Here is an 18,729-nt window from a genome sequence, read left to right on the forward strand (position 1 = left end):
TGGCAACTCCCCCAGCCCCGCAGCCCCCTCCCCACTCTTTCCACCCTGGCTCGGGGAGGGCAGGAACCTCCTCCTGCCAGAACGCGGTGACCGCAGACAGGCTCCCTCTGGCGCAGGGCGAGAGGTGCGGACCCTTCCCCAGATTCCTAAGCCCCCTGGCATCCTGTATCCCGCTGGATGCTGGTTTAGGGGGCAGGACTGGGGCAGGGGACCCGGCACCCCTGCGCTGCGGGGGACACCCGAGGCTGTGCGGGCTGCCAGGGGGTGGCAGCAGCACACCGAGCATGGCAGGACAGCCCCGGGGTCTGCCGGAACGGAGGGAGAACTACCACACCCAGGCTCACCAGTACGACCAGTCGCCCTTTCCAGAATGGTCAGGGTGCCGTCCTGGATGGATGTGACCTGCTTGGTGCACACCAGCCGGCCGGGACAGGGAGGTGTGGGGGCCAGGGCTGTTTGTCGGGGAGGGGTCCATGTGCCAGCCCCCGCTGTACTCAGGGGTACTCATTGGGATCCTGATGTGATTCAGGCAGAGGGCCATGGCAAAGCTGTGTCCCCTGCTTGGATGCTCTCAGGGCCACTGTGGGGTGACACAAAGGGCTAATCCCACCTGGCTGTGCCTGTCTGCCCCTGCTGAGGCCTGGCACAGTGGGTACAGGCCAGCAGGCAGCTGGGGCTGTGCTCAGCAGCCAGCCAGGCAGCCCCAGAGTGCTGTGCCCAGCGACCCTGCCAGCCTGCCCTGCCGTCTGCCTCCCTGCCCTTGTGGCAGGGCACACCGGAGCGCCTGCCCTGGGCAGGGTCATGGGCATGCAGCCACCTCCAGGGCCAGATGGGGAAGGGGGATGGATTTCCAGATGCCCCACAGATGCCACAGGATCAGGGTGGCAGCAGGAGGCTGGCACAGCCTCCTGAGCTCTGGCTGTGTAGCAGGACCACAATGCCAAGAGCTGTCCTTGTCCCTAAGCCCTCTCCTTGGCCCCGTGCCCACACAACCCTTGGGGCAGGGTTGGCTGGGGGGTTGCTGGCCCTGGTGTAAATCTGGCAGAGGATTTTGCTTTTCCCTGCACTCCATGCCCATCTGCCCTGGCTGTGCCGTGTGCCGGCTGCTCCGCTGACCCCGTGCCATGTGCCATGCCATGCCATGCCACGCTGTGCCACACGAGTGTGGGTGGCCATGTGAGTGGCGTGTGAGGGCCTCATGTACCCAGCTAACAGCAGCCCTGTGCAGATGGGCCTGGCACAGGTGCTGGGGGGCTGGGGCCAGCACTGCCTTCGCTGCTGCTGCCCAGGGAGCGCCCGTTTGCCAGCCAGGTGCCTGTTTAATCCTTATCTGGGATTAAACAAACTCTCCTCAGATCCAGCGCCAGGTGCTGCCCCTGTGCCCGTGGGACCTGTCCTTCCCTCCCCTGTGCCCCTCCATGCCTGGGCCCTTCCCCCGTGCTGGGAGGTTCACATGTTCCTGGGGTGAAGAACCCCAAATACCAGACCTGGGCTGCCCTTGCTCTGGCTGTGCAGTAGCCCCTGGGGTCTCTGTGCAAGGCAGGCAGCAGCTCCAAAGCAGGGCACAGGAGGGACCATCTCTGGCTGTGCCTTGGGGCATCCCCAAACTAAAACGGGACCTACACCCTGGCCAGGGAGGTGTGTGTGCCCCAGTGTGATGAACCCTGGCAGCAGCAGCGCTGTGGTGCCAGACTCCCCAGAGCAGGGGTACAGCCCCCTCCTTGTCAGCCGCTTGTCTGTTATCTGCTGCTGATAAATTATACAACACAAACGCCTTTGAAAGGCAGCCAGGCCTCCATCCGGTGGGGCGGCCTTTGGGGGCCCCACATCAGCCATCGTGGGCTGCTGCCAGCTGCATTCCCTGCGAGGGGACAGGGACAGGGCTGGGCACTGCCCTGGTGCTGGGTGCTGGCATGGGCTCACGGGCCGCAATACGGACCCAAGGCAAAGCAGGAGAGCAGAGGGGGTGAGAAAGCTGCCTGCACCCCGTGCTCACACCTGCTGCCTCCAGTCTGCCCGCACTGCTGCCGTGCACGGGCTGGACTGTGGCTGCTGTGCCCACATCCTGGTGCCCAGCGTGGGTGCCGGCACTTCAGAGGAGCAGCGGTCCCTGTTATCCCTGTTATCCGCCGCACAAAGGAGCCGAAGGGCCGCCGCCGTTGGGAAGCAAACAAGGGCAGGGCGAGGCCAGGAAGGTGGGCAACGGCCGGCACCTGCCGTGTTGGCATCCCTGCCCATCCCAGTGGGGCAAGGAGCAGGGAGGCACTGTCCCATGCCCAGGAATGGGGGTGTCCCCTGCACCCCGATGTCGGGAGCCAAGGCCAGCGCTGTGGGCAGCCCCAGGCACCCAGTGCTGCCAGCCCGTGTCGTGCACCCCTCTGCTCTGCCAGCCCATGGGGTGCAGCAATGTGGCCTCTCCGGGTGCCCATCCCTGCACCCTGCTGGGCCAGTCCCCACCTGGGCTGGGGTCGGGCAGGAAGAGATGAAGCCGAAATTAAGCTGTTAATGACCCTGTCTGTCACCAGGCCACCAATTACCCGGGCTGGGAATGAGGGGATGATGGAGCATGACTGGGGGAGGGGGGCAGGATGCCGGGGTCTCCAGCATGGAGACAACTGGGGGATGTCACCATCTCTCTGCAACTTCTTCATCGCCACCAGGCACATCCTGTGGGGTGGCGGACAGAAGGGACCGAGGGGTGAGCATAACTATACCAGAAGCCCCAAGACATCTGGGAAGGGATTAGAACTTTCTGTCTCCTCACTGAGGAATGCAGCCGCAGCCACTGTCCCTCACCAGCACAGGGGGTGTCACCAGTGTCATGAGCTGGCTGGTCTCTGCAGTCAGAGCTTGGAGGGAGCTGTGCTCACCGGGAGCAGAGTCAGTGACTGTACCCTGGGGATACTCACAGACCCTCTGGGCTGCTCCTGGCCTCCAGAAGGGGCACAGCAAAGAAGGGGGCTCACACCACCCCCTCCTGCTTCACCTTGCTCAATTCTCTGTGGTGCAAGGCAGAGGCCCCCGTCTCTGTCCCCGTCCCCAGCTGGGATGGGCCAGGGAGGCCGAATTCCTCGGGGCTGATGTTGATGTCAGTTTTTCCGCGGCACCTCTCGGAGCGGGGCCGGGTGCCTGTCCGGGCTGGCAGAGGGACAGGCCATCTCCCCAGCTGTCATCACAGTCGCCTGTCCCCATGACGGCCCTCAGCAGCACCGGCCCCGGGAGGGACCTGGGGGCTGCTGGAGGCTGCTCTGGGAGTCTGCAGGAGCCCATTCATGATGGGGGTGTTCCGTGCTGGACACTGGCAGAGTCTGGCAGCTCCCTGCCGTGCCCCTGCCAGACCCATCGAGCTGGAGGGTGGGCTGGGATGAAGGCCGTGGGATTTTGCTGGGTTCGGAATTAACTTAACAGCTTTGGAAGACAAACAGATTAGGGAGCTGCAGGGATCGGGGCGAGGATCAGCTAAATTGGAAACAGAGACAGGCGGCAGATCCTGCACGAGCTGCACTGCCCCTGCCCAAACCCCCATCCCTGCAGCCCAGGGTGCCTCTGTGGCACCTCTCAGTCCCCTCCCATGACCAAGCTGATGGTGGGGCTGGTCAGGGCTGGCTCTTCCTTCCAGTCTGGGTCTTGGCCACACATCAGCAGCCTCTGAGCATTGCTGCCTTCCCTTTCCCCTTCCCTGCCTGTCCCCTGCCTGCTCTCAGTGCCCCCTTTCCCCAGCACCCTGCATCCCCACTGCATCCCCGCCATGTCCCCTCACACCTCTCCTCACATGCCATGAAGCCACAGTTCCGAAATAAGCGTTCCCAAAATAAGCTGCCTCCTTGAACTCCATAAATCTCAGCGAAGCACTGAGTCATGGGGTCACTCCTGCAGTCCCCTGTGCTGGCAGGGTGCCCTGCCTGTCCCCACGTGTCCTCCTGGCACCCCAGGAGGGTTTGGGGCTGTGTTGCTGCCCCGATAGTATCAGGTCCTGGGGGCAGCCCCACTCTCTGGAGATCGGATCACAGTAATGAACAACAGCTGGGCATGGGGGCTGGGGACAGGGAACGCAGGGGACAGCCCTGTGTCCCCTCCAGCAGCCAGGCACACCTCTGGGCACACTGGGCAGCATCAGACCAACGGGCTTCACCGCCCTTTTTAGGGTGACCCCCCCATGGCAGCACCCCCAGTGCCATTCATGACCTGAGCCTGGCAGCTCCCAGCCAGGTTTTGGTGGCTCAGTGGGCAGAGAGTGCCTGGCCCGGGGGTGCCCAGGAGGAGGAGGGGGCCGTGGCAGGGAGGGCGGGATGCGGGCACAGCCTCCCGCTGCCGCGGCCCCCCCGGCGCCCCCGTCCCCTCCCGCCCCCGCTTCCTGCGCAGGCGGCCCGGGGAGGCGATGAAAGCAGCCCCAGCAGATGTTTCTGGCTTGTTTTCATCTCATTAACTGTTTCCTCTTTTATTATGGGATAAATTATTAATTGTTCAGCGCGAGGAAGAAAGGAAAGAGAAATCCTGACGGAGAACCCGCAGGCTCCGGGGAGGGCAGCGGGCAGGAGCTGGCACAGCCCGGGGCAAGGGGAAGGCAGGGGGGATTTGGGATCTCTGGGGTGGAGGCAGCCCCTTGCAGTGCCACCAGCGCCCAGGTGTCCTCCCGAGAAAGGGGGGCGATGTGGGGTGCAGGAGGCGCAGGGAGTGGGGCAGGGGCTGGCTGCTGGCACCTGGCCTCTGTCAGCAGCAGGGAAGGTAACTCAGACAGACAGGGCAGCGGGACAGACTGCCCACGAGGGACCCGACATCTGGGCACCAGACTTCAAACCCTCTGCCAGGAGACCCCCAACCCTCCCCATCCTCTCTGTGCCCCGTGGTCTGAGGATGGACACACTCACTGCACCTCCTGGCCAAGGAACGGGGCTCAGCCCTGTCACCCCTGGCCCCCCCAGCTCCCCAGCCCCTGCCCCCCTGAAATATTCATGGCCTGCAATGACGAGCTAATTTAATTGCCTTGATGAGAAGCTGAATAATTTACGTTCTTTTGAGCAGGGTCAGGAGACATCATTAGCAGCTGATCTGGGAGCAGGGAGGGGAAGTGGCCGAGCCCCGAGCCTGCGGCTTGGGGACACCAGGTGGGCAATGGGAACCCAAAAGCTTTCCCACCCTGGAACCCCCATGGCTGGGTGCTATGTGCTGAGGTCTGAAGCACCAAACCCCTCTGAGCATGCTATGAAGCCCCAGCCATGTGGGGTGGGAAATTGTGGCTTCCATGATCTTGGGATCCTGGTGGGCCCTGAGACAGCCTCCCTCCATTCTGGGGCCTTGACACTGTTTAAGGCAGTTGCGATCTTTAAGTCTCTTACACATCCCCATCATTGTTGCTTTGGTTTGCAGCCAGCAGGGACCGCTGGGATGAAATATGGCCGGGAGAAGGGCCCGGCGCTCTCCGGATTCCTGAGATAAGGGGACAGGCGGGACAGGGACCTTTATTTACATTTTTTCCTGGAAATTTCAGCCTCTCTCCGGTGAGACCCCATCCGGCTGCCATGGAGATAAGAGGGGCTGGTAGGGGGGCTGCTGGGGGCCAGGATGTCTCTCAGGGGGCTTGTTACCCCCCCAAGCCTGATTCTCTCCCCAGTCTGTGTGCCCTGTGTGAATGGGGGGCACAGAGGAGCACCAAGGCAGGGCTCAGGACTGGCTTCTTTCCCATCAAAATCCATGTTTCTTCCTTTCCACTGGTTTGACAGGGATCTGGGGAGCCTGATCCACCACATCCCTCACCCCCAAGGTGTCAAGGGGAAGCTTGGCTGGACCCCACCTTGGTGAGGAAGGCACAGCCCGGGATAAATGCTGTTGTGATGGCCATGCCAGGAAATTTCGGGCCAGAGGCCACGGCGAGGGCTGCAGCCGGCTGCCTGATAACGCCTGCATTTCCTCCCAGCACTGCCCAGCGTCCGGCTGCTGGGGAGGGCTGTGCTGTGGGGCTGCCCAGCAGCAGCACCTTGTACCCGGCAGGAACAGCCCCAGCTGGCCCCTGGGGACACAGCACACGGGTCTGGCAGCCTGCAGTGCCCCTTGCAGTGCCCCTTGCAGCCCTGGGAGCATCCCTGCCCCAGGGAGGGATGGGTGAGGGAGCGGAGCTGCCGGGACCTGCAGGTGCCTCCTGCACCTGAGGCCCCGAGGGTCCCGTCCCTGCTGCCCCCAGGGGTCAGTGGGGAGCCTCCCTGGGAGGTCCAGCACGGATGGGGAAGGGGGCAGAGCCAGGACCCACTGCAGCCACCCCAGACGGCAGAACCGGCTGGGTCGGGGCACAGGGGTGTCCTCACAGCCACCCGTGCAGCCACGGGCACACCTCTGCACACACACACACAGGGCTACATGCGGTATTGATGTCCCAGCACGGACAGACACAGGCACCTCCTCCTGCCCCAGGCACTCAGACGTGCACAGGCAGGCTCACAGGTGTGCGCAGACCTCCATGTTTGCACACAGCAGCACATGTACACCGACACAGGCACACCTACACAGCCAGATGTGTGTGTGCACATCAGCACACAAGGGCACTCATGTGTGTGCGAGCACACCCCCAAACTCACACACGTGCTGTACATCCACACCCAAGCACACACACGGGTGCTCCCTGTGCATGTGCACCCCAAAACCGCACACACATGAACACACATGGCCTCACACACACAGACACAGCCTCTTGTCTCTGCCCTCACTGTTCTACCCGCCTGGTGCTGGAGGGTGCTCCCCGTGCAGCCGCTCCCCGGGGTTTGAGATCCAGGAGGAATTTTAAATGTATTAACCCCTGACCCGTCCCTGCCTGTGAGGGGAAGCCAGACCTTGAGCTGCCCCCAGCCGCATGGGGACGGGGAGCTGCAGGGGACAGTGAGCCCTCCGATCTTGTTCAGTGCAAAGGGGGCACCCTGCCTTGCTCCCCCTTTTTCTGCACCCCATGTGCCCCCTACCTTCGGGAGCACCAGGAAGGATCGCTCCAAAACCTGGCTGCCTGGAGCACTCACGGCCTGGGGATGCCACAGCTGTGTGCCCCACACCAGGAGGGTTTTGTGGGAGCAGGATGCCCCTGCCATGCCCTCTGCAAAGGGTTCCAGGCCCCCTACCCAGCTCCTGCCTGGCTCCCAGCATCCCTGCATCCCACGGAGGGGTTGCCGCGATGGCAGTGTAATTAAAAATGCAATTAAGCGCTGCCACTTAGCAGAAAAGTCATACAGTTTGGGGATAATTATCTGACAATATAACAAGTTGCCCAACATTAATCAGGCGCTGATCTGCTCCGGCAGCTGTGCTCCCAGCTCCGGACGCTGCCTTAATGGCATCCTTCAAAACACAGCAATAAATCAGGCCCTTACGGGGCCCTGGGGCAGCACACTGTCCCCTGCCTGCTCCCTGCCTGCTTTTGGGGGCTTTTGGGGTGTCAGAGCAACATCCTTCCCACCGAGCCCCAGGGTGCTTTGTTCCTGCCTGAGGGTGCTGAGAGACACCCAGGGCAGCGGGGCAGGTTCCGGGGATCAGCCCTCACCCCGAGTGGAAGGGATGGTGGGACACCCTTGAGGAGAGACCTCCTGGAGGGGGTGGCTGTGGTGGGGGAGATGCCCCAGGCTGGGGGCTGCCCGTTCTTCTCTTTTTAGGGGCAGACAGAACCCCCTGCCCTCTCTGGGAAGGCATAGGGACCCTGATAGTTGGTGGACAAGAGTGAAAGGGGACGCACCGGCTGTCAATGCTGTCAGTGATGTGGGATTTTAACGAGTATTTATGGCTTGTGTTTGTCACCGCTAACGAAGCCTTTGCTCTGTAACAGTATGAACTCTGAAGCAGAGGCTGGTCCTACCGCTGCCGAGGCCCAGTGTGGCCTGGGGACTGTTTATTCATGCCGGGCCAGACCCACACATTTCCCCACCCTACTCCGGCTGCCCTCCCACTGCTGCTCCATCTTGGATGCTGAGGGGTCCCGGGCCACAGGGACCCCTCGGTGCCATCTCTCCCTGACCTGCAGATGAGGAGTCCTTTTGTGCCCCTTCCCTAAATGTATCCCCACAGCCAATGTGTTGGCACAACTCGCTTGCAGCACGTTCCTCCCATGCTGCTTTGGCACAGCCCCGAGCTCTGCCGCGCCATGTCCCCATCTCTGTCCCTGCCTGTTCCGGAGGGGGAAGCACAGCCCTGCACAGCTCTGACTTCTAAGGACCCGAGATAAAAGCAGAGCCTTTGTTCGAACTCCGGCCGGCGTGGGCTGGGGAGGGGGAACCACCAGAAAGAAACCAGCAGCTTAACACATTCACTTCGCCCCTAATTTGCCGGTTCTGCCACAAAATCCCATTACAAAGGGCTTAGCGCTGCGCCCAGGAAGAGGTCACCGCCGGGGGCCCCCGAGGAGATTTCGCAGTCACAAAAAGCACGAGAAAAGAGCAACCCCATGTCCCTCGGGCACTCCCCGGCACGGTGAGGGATAGGCACTGTGTCCCGGGGTCCCCTGGACCTGCCCTTCTCTCCCACCCCGCACCTGGCAGCGGGGGAGAGCAGTTGCAGAGGTGCAGCTGGGTCAATTCACCTTTATGACTCCAAACCAAATAAAATGCGGATTGGCATTGATCCGCAGGTGTTGAGTAGGGCCATAAAACAGCGGTTCCAGCAAACGGGCACTGCTGCAGAATCAGCTGCACTGCTGGATCACCGGGGTCTGCTGCGGGATGTGGCTGGGGTCGGGATGGGGTGACCCCTCAGCTGGGTGTGCAGGGAGGATGTAGGAGTTGTGGGGAGCCCAGAGTTGCTCGCGGTGTCCCTGTGCCACGGGATCTGGCTGTGTTGGGCTGGACAGAGCTGCCTGCCATGCTGGAAGCTGTGGGGAGCCCAGAGTTGCTCGTGGTGTCCCTGGGCCATGGATCTGGCTGTGCTGGGCCGGACAGAGCTGCCCGCCAGCCCTGGGCACCCTGCTCAGCTGGGGTGGGGGGATTGGGGGGGACCCTGAGAGAAGGGAGTGTGCATGAGGGTGTGAAAAGGGCGGAGTGGGTACACATAGAGTGCAAAATGGGTACACTCAGAGTGCAAAGTGGGTACACACAGCTGGGGCTGGCAGCAGGTGGGGGGCAGGTGCGAGCTGTGCACGTTGAAAGCACACACCCTGATCGTGGCAGCGCGACACCCCAGTGCAGGTGTGCACCGACCCTCAGCGGACAAGGACGGGGCAGCTCCACAAAAAGCACCGCACGGGGCAGCGGCACAAAAAAACAGCTCGGCACCCCGGGATGGGGCAGAACCCCCGGGATGGGGACAGTGCCGGGCTGGGGCACAGCTGTGCGCTCCGCTCGGCTGCTGCAGGCTCGGGCACGCTGGCGGAGCAGCGAACAAGGCTGTCGGCGCTGAAAGGAGCGAGGCGAGCGCCCGGGCGGGATGGAAATGAGCCCCCGGGGGTCCGCACAGCACAAAGGCGCCCGCTGGGGTGGGCCGAGACCTTCCCAGCCCCTCGCCACAATGTTTGCAAATACCAAAGGCCACTTGTGGCGGGGCCGCCAGCGGGGAGGGGAGGGGGCCTCCAGCATCCCCCTCTCACTGGGGGCTCCTCCAGCGCCGCCGTGCCCCACGGATGCCCCATGGCACCCCAGATGGTGGGGCGAAGTGGCAGCGCCTGCCCGCTGCCTTTGTCGGTGTCTCGGGGCTGGAGCCAGGGCAGCGGGGAGTGCCGGGGAGGAATGTCCCCGCTCAATGCCCACCATGCTGGGGCTGACAGCCCTGAAATCGGGTTGTCACATCCCGTCTGGGCAGCCCTTCGCCTCCATTTGTGGGGGCTTGTTCGGCTCCCGCCTCATTCAGCCAACACAAACAGCACTTAACCCTCGGGCTCCCGCCGGCTCCGGGCGGGGAGTGCCGGCCCCGAGCAGGGAATTGGCCACCGGGATGTGCCACTGCCACCCTGCTGCAACATCGGAAGGGATGATGTGAGATGCCCCATGGAGCCAGGCTCTTTAGAAGGGAAGGTTAGGGTCCCCAGCGCCCCTCACCCTCCGCTCAGAGCCCCCAATCTGAGCCAGGAGTTGCTGCCAGCCCCAGGACTGGGGGGCTCACCCAGCCCCTCTGACACCCAACACCTTTCTGACACCCACCTCTGCCTCCCTTCAGCCCTGTGACCACCCTGAGACCCCTTCCCACCCCCCCGCAGGGACACCCACCCGCAGCAGCCCTGGCTGCCAATGGAAGCGGGAGCAGGAGCCTTTCCTTTGACACAATTAAGCAGCCCGGGGTCCCAGCGCCTCGGCTCGCCGCAGTGTGTTAAATTAATGTAGCAGAAAAAATCATTATGCGGGGACACAGATGGAAGTGACCAAGCAGAAAATGCGATGTGCAGCGGCAGAGGACCCCTCTTACCCGTGTAAACACCACGGGAGGAACAGGTTTCCCAGCTCCCAGGCGAGGAGGTGACCGCATCCTGCCGAGAGGTTCCCGTCCCTCGCTGCCATGGGGCAAGTCCCGGGTGCAGCCGGACACGGGGGTCCCATGGGCAGGGGAGGGGGCAGCAGTGGGACCCCCCGGGCAGCAGCCACCTAGCCGGGTCCGGGAGGGCTGGCCAGAGAGCCGGGCAGTGCGTGTGGCCGGGCCTGCGCTCACAATTACCATGTCATTATGTGCCGGCACAGCCGTGCCTAACGGAGCAGAAAAGCGGCCCCTGCTCAGCACCCGTGGGGAAAGGGCTGAGGGGGGAGCACCAGTTACACGTGTACTTGTCCCCAAACATGTACCCAGTGCATGTCCCCAGGGTGGGGGCTTATTCCCCAAGTGCCACCACCCAGGACACTCTCCTTGGGTGCGTGCCCCAGTCTCTCCTGCCTCTGTGGCCCCAATTTAAGGCATCAAAGGGACCTGCACTTACCCTGGGACCCTCTCAGCCCCCAAGGGAGTTGCCCTGGGGGGAGCTTCTGCTTCCCAGGGCAGTAAACCCAGGGTACACACGGTCCTGGGGTTCGCCCCAGCCAACACTGAGGGCCACAGGGCCACTCCCAGACACCTTGCAGATCAGTAACCCCAAACACTGGCAAAGGGTCCCCGCACCAGGACCACACATGTTCCCCAAGCAGGATGCAGAGGGAATGGAGGGGTCCTGTGCACATGGGAAACATAGGGTTGGATGTCACCAAGGCAAACTGTCCTCTTCCTCTCTCATGTGTCCTATCTGCTGCTTGGGCAGGAGTTGGAGCCGCCCAGTTTGAATCCACAGGTGTTTTAGTGGTCTCAGACTGCCCCTGGATGTGTGGGAGGCTCCCACCACCAGAACCCAGCTCCCCTCCTGGCTGACCTTATACCCTATGGCCTCCTCCAGCCTGGATCATTCCCAGCTGGCCAACCTGTGGCAAACAAGGACTAGTTTACTCAGATGCCCTTGCTTGCCAGGAGCTCCCAAGTGCCAGTGCTCAGGTATTTCCTGTGCCACTTCCCCCTGGGCCTTGCCATAGTGGGACATGAGGATGGACACGGGGTCAGGGGGGTGGCTGGACGCTGGCGCAGGGTTATCGTGCTGGGGCGGTGGGGGATGATAACCAGAGCTCCCTCCTGTCAGCACTCTGCAGTGTGAGAGCAGGATGGGGACAGGGACAGTCCCCGAGCCCCTGTCCCCCACCCTGGGGACGCTGTGGGATGGCGGGTGCCTGCTCCCTGCTGCCTCCCTGTCTGGCTTTGTTCCCAGTGGGCTGTGTTCCCACCCGCCCCATATTCATGTGGGCCCCTTCCCTCCCCGGGGGGCAGCTAATCCCCCCGAAACGGGCCAGGGATTGTTGACCGAGCTGCCGTATCCCTTGAGCAAGCAAGCCTGGGCCCCGCAGCTGCCGCCGGATTAGGAGTCACCCTTTGGCTGCCACAGCTCCGCGCCAAAGCCCTGCCCTGCCCCCCGTGTGCTCAGCCCCATCCATGGGGGGCAGGACGCCAAGGAGATGGGCACCGGGGCCCTCCTGCACTCAGAACTGACAGGTTTAGTGTGGCTCTGCCAGCCCCCGAAATGCCTGACCCGCTGGGTCTGGCTCGTGTTGGCAGTGCCTGGGGATAGGGCCAGGAGCGTGCCAGCCTGCAGGAAGGAGCCCTGGCAGGGCGCTGGTGGCCTGACACTGGCACTGGCATCGGTTGTGCCCCTTCCTGCTGCCACCAGCCGTGGCAGGGGAACAGCTGCTCACAGCAATGGCACAGGGTGAGCAGCAGCTCTCACGCTCCAGAATTGTGGGTCATTGGAATTACATTAATTAGCGTGTGCTAATGGTATCTAATTAACACCCAGCTGTGCTGATGCAGAGCTTGCTTAGCCAGACACCTGACCCCTGCCCTGCTGCCTCAGTTTACCCACCTGCAGCAGGGTGAGCCTGGCACCTGGTGCTCCACGAAGCCAAGAGGCATCAAACCAACAGGGAAATGTTGCAGGGAGAGGGGACCAGCTGCTGGTTTGCTATCAGGCCAGCCCTGCCAAGTGCCCCATCCGGGGCAGCCTCTGGCTATCTCGCTATCTCAAGAGCTCGCTCTGGGTAGGGGTTGATGTGTCCACACACCAAGAGGGTGTTGCTGGATGCCCAGGCCAGGGTGGCTGGGGGAGCCCAGGCATGTCTCAGGGGGTGAATAAATAGAGGTGGGAAGAGCAGAGTATCATGGTTCTGTCTGCTCCTGCTGCAGAGAGGAATGGTGGGGGCTGCCCTTTGTAGGGGAGTCAGGGACCCATGGGTGCTATTCATACCTGGAGAGATTAAAAGACATCTTTCGACTCCACTAACAAGGCCCCAGAGCCCTGCAAAAGCTTTCATCCTGGTTAAGTGCACAGAGCAGATAAAGGGTCCTCGAGAGTCCCCAAGGAGCTGGCTGAGATGCTTGCTGTCCTCAGTGTGCATTTTTGGTGGCAAGCAACCTGTCCCTCCCTCACAGGGACCCCCTGAGCTCTGCAGCAGCCTCAGCAGTGGTGCTGGGCACCTACTACCATGGGCTGTAAAGACAAAGAGCCCTTTACTCATGGTGTGCCCATCGGAGCCTCTCCTAGAGAGTCTCTGCCTCCAGGCGACACCAGCTCCAGGACGAGCCCTCCTCCCAAACAGCTGCTGTAATGGGTGCCATCCCCTGGCTTGACCCCCAGGTGCTGTGGGGAGGCTGTGGCCTCACGGCACACAGAGGGCTCCCCAATATCAGCATTTAGGGGCATTTTGGGGCAAACCCCATCTGGGCAAGGGGTTGGAGCAGGGGGAAAGGGTACTTCAGAACCAGCAAACCCCGGCACAGGCTGTCCTGCCTTCAATGCAAGCAGTGAGTGTGAAGTTAAGAGATAAAGAGGGAATTAGGAGATAAAGTCTGCGTAATCCCAGTTGCTCTGTGCAATTAAAATGAGCTTCACCCCGCTGTAATTGGATGGAAGCTGCCTGCCAGCGTCAGCGCGGGGCGAGCAGGCGCGGAGGATTCAGCGCAGCGAGCACGCAGACTTATCTCCCCGCCAGAAACACCGAGAGGGCAGCGGCACAGAGAGCGGCACTTAATGAGATGAAAATGGAAAGCCTGGCACAAAGGATTAGCTCCCGGCCCGGCTCTGCTGCTGAAATCTCAAGGTTCTCTGGAAAGGCTTTCCTTGCATCATGGATGCATTCCTGCCTGGGCCTGCTTTGCAGAGGAGCCATGTGCTCAGAGCAGGAAAATTTGGCTCCTCTTCCCCGCTTTGACCCGTCGGTTGGAACTGGGCTGTCCCGGCCTCCAGCTCCCCCTGCTCCATTGTATCCGTGCCCCGGTGCCCAGTCTCCCCCCGGAGGGTCCCTACACAAGATGATCCCTAACAGCATTTACAGCTGCTGGTATTAAGCAGAAATAAAAAACCCCCAAGTGCAGATTAAAAGGACACTGATGGAATGCCAGGAGAAGAATTACAGCCCTAATAAACTGCTGCCTTCTGCTGGGGGTGGGTGACAAGGGGGTTTACGAGGCCATTTAAACTTCACTGTCAGAAAGGTGTATTAAAGCCATAAAGGTCTCATTGCCTCTCCTGTCCCCTGGATGCTGGAGCATGGCTGTGGTCATAAATCCACCTGCTCGCAGCCTGGGGCAAGGGGCCCAAAGCCCCTCGTCCCTGGGAAAAGCCAGGAAGAGCAGTGAGGCCTCCTTGGCTGGGGTCTTGGGGGGTGACGTCAGTCCTGGCGCGAGATAAATGCCGGCCACGGCCGCAGGGACGGGATTATCCCGGCATGGAGGCCTCGTCCATCACCCTCTGCCCGCCCGCCGGGGCGTGTGAACGGGAGCCCACAGCCCTGGTGCCGAGCGCCCTGTCCCTGTCCCTGTCCCTGTCCGTGTCCCTGTCCGTGTCCCTGGGCCCAAGGGGAATGCGACAATGGCTGGGACCACAGCATGGCTGCCATCACACTGTTGGGGCAGCTCCTGCCTCATTCCAGCCCCCAGACGTGCTGTGCTATGGCTCCATGCCCTGGGTCCTTGGTCCCCTGAGCCCCAGAGCTGAGGGTGCTCTGGGATGGGCCCTCCCCACTCCTCTGCCCGGCTCTCCCCCGTCCCTCAGTCCTGCCTGTTTGTTTGCACAGCTCTGGTGACGCTGCCTCACACACCTCGGCACTCCTGCTCCTCTGCTCCTGCCCCAGGCTGGGCTCATCCTCCTGCTCTGCTTCCTGCAAGGCTGGGCTGTGGACAGAAACATCCAACACCTCCATGGAGCTTTTACCTCGCTCCTCTCTACCAGTGCCTCCTGTGGGGTCCTTCTGTGCCATTGTGGGATGGGGATGGGGTCAGGCACAGGGATGGGAACAGGGATTGGGATAGGGACAGGAATGGGGGTGGTGCTGAGAGGTGCTTTCCAGCAGAAGTCACCTGGCACAGCCTGAGTCATGCCCTGGGGATGGGTCATGGTTTCAGCTTCATCCTCCCGGGGTGCAGTCCTGCTTCCCCGCCTGGGTGACAATGGGGACAGTGGGATGGGGGGAAACCACACCAGGGAGGTGGCAGAATCTGAGCCACCCTGTGAGGTGGTGACATGAACCACCCTTCTTTCCAGGTACCTGTGTGGGGTTGGTGGGGTGTCAGGGATGTGCTGGGGATTAGTGGGGCTGGCTGTGGAGCGCAAAGAGCAAGCAGGACTCAAGGCAGGGAGTTAAGGGTGGATGACAGTTGTCTTCCCCCGATATGCTCTGCTAGGAGCCACTCTCTCCCTCCACTGCCCCAGTTTGGAGGCCCTCGGTCCCTGCTGCTTCCCACGCAGGCTCATTAGCGAGTTCAGAGCGAGAAAACCCGTTAATGGCACAAAATGACTTCAGGCTGTGACATGGGGAGTGGGGATCCGAGCCCAAACCCTCACACACAGTGGGGCTGCTGCTTTTCCTCTTCCTTTGAACTTCCCCAGCCGCCCCGAGCTGTGGTTCCCCGAGCACGGACGGGGCAGCCGGGACCATGGGGCACAGCAGGGTATGGCAGCCGAACCCCCCCGGCTCTGCAGCGAGCCCTCCCCAGGCTCAGCCCGTCCGCCCCGGCTCCAGAGCAGCGCCCGGGCTCGGGCATCACTCCGGGGTGTTTGGTTCTCACAACACGTTGGGTCACGGCAGTCTTGGCTGTGCCGGGCTGCGGGGAAGGCACGGGCAGGAGGTGCTGGCCGGCTCGGTGCCGGTGCCGGTGCCGGTGCGGGAGCGGCCCGGGTCCCCCGTGACTCAGCCTGCCGTGGCCCAGGCAGAGGTGGGGTAGCGATACCGGAGCTAAAAAAAAACCTGGCCGAGCGCCGGGGAGAGGAAATTTCTCATTAGCCAGAAATGTGCGGCTGAACCAGCCTGACACTCGGGGCGGCCCCCGGCCCCGGCGGCGATACCGGCCCCGGCTCCGGGGGATCAAAGCGGGACAGCGGCAGCGAGGGGGCTCGGCAGCAGCGGGGCTGGGCTTGCTGGGGGACCGGGGCACGTGAAGGGTCTCCTGAGCTGGAAATGCCAGATTTAGGTGGCATGAAGGGCTGGGTGGGGAGTGGCATGGGTAATCTGCCACGTGGGGAACAGGCGTCAATATCTGTGATGCTTCAGGACAGGGCAGGGGTGTTGGCCAGTGAAACCTGGGTAAGGCGAGCTAGCAGGGATGGGGGCATGTCTACATCTCACTTCCAGCCATGCAGCAGTCCTTTGCTCCCCTCATTCCCGAAGGAGCCGGCATTTCCATCCAGGGCAGCCCTTGGTGGGAGCAATGCAGCCCCTGGCACAGCCCCAGCCCCACCAGCAAGGCCACCACTGCTTTCCATCGGATTTCCCCTGAAGATCCAGCCTTTCCCAGACCACACTGAGTCAAGGCATTGACCTGGTCTTGTTTAATAACCCAAAGCTGTTTTTTGCCTCCTGGTCCAGTGTTGGGTCAGATTCTGCTCCCTAAACACGGCAGACAGGCGTGGGGTGATTGATGTGGGTGCATTTGCTCGCTGGCTGTGCTGCCAAAGACGATGTCAGCTCCCAGGCATCTGCAAGAGAGCTGCCTCCTGCTCCCCAAGGCAGCCCCCTGGGCCTCAGATCCCCTTTTCCAGAACTGGCTGGCAGCTTCTGGGGCTCTTGTCCCCCTGTGGGGACACTCAGCCCTGATGAGGGCTCCAGCAGCAGTGGGCAGGGAGGACAGGCTGTGGTGGTGGCAGACAAGGACGGATGCTGCACCATGTGCAAGTCTTCTGCTAGCAACCAAAGGAGACTGGAAGGAAGGAATGGAAAGAAAATGATTAAAACAATTTGGTTTTTTTTTTTTTTTTCATAATTAAAAAAAAGCCCTGGGAAAAAGCCGTGTAGGGTCCTGGCACGTGAACAGAGTCTGTAAGTGGTCTTAAAAATTACCAATAAATAATCTTAACGGGAAACAGAAGGAGCAGAACTGGGGTGTTCGTGGGTGTTTCGTGGCTTCTTGTGAGCATGGGAAAATGTGCCGGGTCCTGTCCCTTGTGCTGTGGGGACAGCCCCCTCCCGGGTCATGTGTGTCCTTGGCTCCAGGCTGAGGCAATGACCCGCCTGGCCGGCGTCCGGCCATCCCGGGCTCTGTGGGCTCAGGATGCGGCCCCGGCACGGCTGGGCTCGGCCTCTCCCTTGGGCACAGGGTGCCAGTGGGACAAGGCATGGTGGGGAACGCCTGTGCCCTCCCTGCCCCGTGCCTCGTGCTGGCCTGCCGGGTCACAGCGGCTGTGCCAAGCCGCGCCGAGCCGTGCCGAGCCGTGATCCCTTCCAGCTGCGCCGGCCCCAGGCGGCTGACGGGGCTGCGGGATCCTCTCCCTGCCAAGTTGTTGAGGTGTCAGCCAAGAGTTAGCAGGGAAAACGCCAAGCAGCCGGCGAGCCGGCCAAGCCATCCTCCTCAGCCTTCCTCCTCCTCCTCCTCTGCTGCGGAGAGCCTCCCACCCTCCCGCTGGAGCCGGAGCCGCGGGGCCACCCCGGCAGGGATCCCCTTAGCGTGCCCTGATCCCTCCTGTGCCCCGGGACCCTCCGCCGCCGCTCCCAGGGTGTTTCCCCATCTCGGCCCCTCCACCTGGGGCGTCTGTCCCCCTCCTCTGGGCCTGTCTGCAAAGGGACGATCCCCCCTCCCCGAACTTTCCAGTTCTCTGCAGAGCGGGAACAATCGCAGCCTTTGTCTTCCCTTAATCTCCTGGTTAGGAATTAAAAGGGGGGAAAAAACCCAGCAGCACAAAAGGCTCTTTTGCACGGGCTAGGAGGGGGGAAGCGCAGAGCCCAGGCAGGGTGCAGGCAGGGCTGCCGTGTCCCCAGCCCAGCCTGGCCACCACGCTCCCCAAGGCCCACCAGGGTCCCCAAGGGCCACCAGGGTCCCCAGGGCCACCAGGGTCCCCAGGGCCACCCCACGCTGCTCCCATGGCCCCAGGATGTTCCCGCAGTGGCACCCGAGGGCTGGCGGCCCTGAGAGCATCATCTGGTCCACTCAGCCCCTCAAAACATCCTCACCCATTGGCTGTCCCAGGAGGAGGCAGGGAGCATCTTTTGGGAGGGAATTGGACTGGGTTTGCACCCCCGTGGGGTCAAGTGGCTCCTGCTCACTGCCACGGACCCACTTTTACACACACAGTGCCCAAACACACCCTCAGCTGCCCAGCACAGGGCACCCTGCCACCCAGAGCCCCCCAAGAACCACGCAGGCACCACAGACCTCCATAAAATTCCTTAAATAATTTAATTGAAAAAAAGTCTTTCCGTTAAAAAATATTTTTACAAACGCACGCTCGCATTGATTTCCCTGGCTGCTGTTTTTTTCGCTGTTGCTTTTCTTTCACCATGGAACACAGCTTTCCCCCAGATCTGTGTGGAAAGGGAGGAGGCAGGTACAGGATGTGGGGAGCTGCTGGGTGCACCCCTGTGGCTGGGGCGAGACCCGGGGCTGGCTGCAGGGATGGTGTGTCCTGCCCCAAGGGAGCAGGGTGTGCATAGAGAAGGGTGGGAGAAGGGGTTTCTTGTTTAAAATGAGAACCCCTCCTCAAAGCAAAGCCAGGCCAGGATGGGGGACTGAGATGGGGATGTTTGAGATGCACCAGGGCTGGTGGGACCCCAAACTTTGCAGCAGCAGGGGCTGGGGGGCAAGGGAGGCAGGGGCAGCCCCTGTGCCCCATTGTGCTTCTGCATGGGCGGCTGTGGGTGGTTAGCAAGCCCCAAACAGGCTCTCATATCCCTTCAGCCACTTGCTCTTAGAAGCCTCTCAATGCCAGGTTTCCTCTGATCTGGGAGAGGGGTGAGGTCTGCCCAGTGCTGCTGTTTGGGGTCCCACCACGGTGGGGCTGGGGAGCTG

The sequence above is a fragment of the Ammospiza caudacuta genome, chromosome 11 (assembly GCF_027887145.1).
Source record: "Ammospiza caudacuta isolate bAmmCau1 chromosome 11, bAmmCau1.pri, whole genome shotgun sequence".
Lineage (NCBI taxonomy): Eukaryota > Metazoa > Chordata > Aves > Passeriformes > Passerellidae > Ammospiza > Ammospiza caudacuta.